This window comes from Palaemon carinicauda, chromosome 30, assembly GCF_036898095.1.
Source record: "Palaemon carinicauda isolate YSFRI2023 chromosome 30, ASM3689809v2, whole genome shotgun sequence".
NCBI classification, from domain to species: Eukaryota; Metazoa; Arthropoda; class Malacostraca; order Decapoda; family Palaemonidae; genus Palaemon; species Palaemon carinicauda.
The window spans coordinates 34,518,414-34,520,913 of record NC_090754.1 but is presented as its reverse complement, the minus strand read 5'-3'; the positions used below and the strand labels follow the sequence as shown (position 1 = coordinate 34,520,913).

The following is a 2,500-nucleotide window of genomic DNA, read 5'->3' as shown; positions in this document are numbered from 1 at the left end:
GAATTTTGACCGAAGGAAGTTTATGGTGTGAGGAGAGAAAATATAGGCTCTGGCGTATCTGGCCTGCCACGTGGGCTGGGATTATATCCTGTGCTTCGCTGTCGTTATTTACTTCTTAATTTCAGTCATGTTGCTGAGTAAATAATGATTAAATATATCACATTTTGTCGAATATTACAGAATTCGGAGCCCACTATGAGTATCAAAAAATAAAGTACCATCATTCATATATTGAATATGGAGTCACATCCATCATCATCAATGGAGAAGAAAGGCCCCCAATGTGTTATTTGTAGTAAAGCTTTGACCAATGATTCTAAGAAACCAGCAAAGATGAGGCAACATTTGCAAAATGTTCATCCTCATCACATAGACAAGAACAAAATCTTTTTTGATTGCCATGGGAATGCTCTCAAAAGATGAAGCTGGTTTTAAGAGAAGAATTTAAAGAGAGAAACCATAAAGTTACTGAGGCTTCCTATGTCGTAGCACTTGAAATAGCAAAGCAGAAAAAACCATACAATTGGGGAAAATTCTATCTAGCCTTGCGTTCTCAAAATGGTGGAAATTGTGTTGGGAGATGAAATGAAGAAAAAAATTTCACAGGCTCCATTATCAAACACTGTTCAAAGGAGGATAAGTGATATGGCCACTGACATCAAGGATCAAGTTGTGCAGGGGATCAAGTCTTCAGCATTTGGCTTATTTTCAATCAACTGATGTGGAATCATGTTTCCAGTTGATGGTGTTTGCTAAGTATATTCACTCAGGTTCATTTAAAGAGGAGTTTCTCTTTTATTTTCTTCTTGAACTAACTACCAAGGCTTCTGATATGTTAGAGAAAGTTTCATTTTTTTTTTAATCAGAAAATCTTACGTGGGAAAATATCAGTGGGCGTTGTGCAGATGGTGCACCACCTATGTTAGGGACAAAATAAGGATTCCAAGTATGTATGAAAAAGTGAGCTTCGAAAGTGAAATGCATTCATTGTATGATCCTTCGTCAGGCACTAGCCTCAAAAACACTTCCTGCTCGGTTAGAGAAGGGTTTGGATCAAACAATTAAAATTGTAAATTTTGTCGTAGGAGGGGCACTCAACTCACGACTTTTCAAGCAGTTATGTACTAATATGGATGCAACCCATCATTCGCTTCTGTTTCACACAAATATTCGTTGGTTGTCAAGAAGAAATATAACTGACCGAGTATTTAACCCTAGAGATGAGCTCCAATTGTTTTTTGAAGTGCATGGTAAAACAGAATTTCCTGCCTGGCTGAATGATGAGGAATGGATCAGGAGTCCTGCCTATTTAGTTGATATATTTGAGCAACTGAATAAACTAAATCTTCTGATGCTAGGAAGGAATACAAACATTATAAAACTCGTAGATGCCTTGAAAGCTTTCATGAGCAAACTTGAAAACTGGAAGAGAAGGGTAAATGCAGAAAATGTAGCAATGTTTGAGAAACTGTCATCTATTCTTGATGTTTGTGGTGAAGACAAGGTGCTTCCACATTTACCAAAAATGAAATTTTGCAGATTTTGACAGGACTGGAAAATGAATTCAGACGATAAATTCCCGAACTTAGAGATGATGAGTTGGATTTGGTCAGAATTCCATTCAAACTGTCAGTTGAAGAAGTTCCTGATGATTGTCAATATTAAGTTTTTGGAGTTAAAAACAGATTTGGGTGTAAGAGATATGTTCGATGAGAAATCAATAACAGAAATTAGGCCTCTGAGACTCCTACCCAAAAGTGGCAAAAATGGATATCCGTGCATTGCTTTCGTTTGTATTGATATATCTTTTTGAGTCAGGCTTTTCAATCTGTGACAAATTGAAACAAAGCAGTGCAGTAGATTAGTGGTAGAAAATGACCTGCGTTGTGCCCTTTTAAGCACTCATCCGCGTATCCCAGAATTGGCTAAGAAAAAACAATCACAGGTTTCATCAATCGATGAACTGTAATCTTTCTAATAAAAATAATTACAGAATTATAATATCTTGTTACCCTATCGAACTTTTTGTGTATTGCATTAGCTCCAGTTTGGCCTGTTAAGTGATTCTTCTAAATTGAAAAAAAAAAAAAAAACTTTTTTACTTTTGTTCAAGTTTTATATATCCATCGATATTTTCAATTCGCATATCATTTGTAATATTCCATTATGAAAATAATCCATTTAAAGCTGTAAAGAATCTTGGAAAAGACGGGAAGTGGGGGGGGGGGGATGACATCATTACAAATGGTGAAAGGGGTGCATGGGACAAGAAGGTTGAGAACCCCTGGATTAGACATTGTTTGTAACAGATTGAGTTGAGGATTCCAATCCTTTTTTCATTCACTAATATCATAGGATTAGTCTTTAAGTCAATCACTGTCTCTATATATTTCTGTTCGTCTTCGTCTGAATACCCTATTAAGAAATCATTATAAAACACGAAAAAAAAATATCATAAAATGGTCCGTGTTTAAGCCACAATTTACTCTGCTACGTTTTT

General features: G+C 35.9%; 1 long non-coding RNA gene and 1 pseudogene across 1 annotated transcript in view; one reads left to right on the top strand and one right to left on the bottom strand.

The window, feature by feature from the left end:
- Positions 1 to 2,500, bottom strand: part of LOC137623704 (beta-2 adrenergic receptor-like) — a 278,979-nt pseudogene that overhangs the window by 179,557 nt on the left and 96,922 nt on the right.
- Positions 1 to 2,500, top strand: part of LOC137623705 (uncharacterized) — a 200,455-nt gene that overhangs the window by 144,811 nt on the left and 53,144 nt on the right. The gene's annotated exons all lie outside the window — the stretch shown is intronic.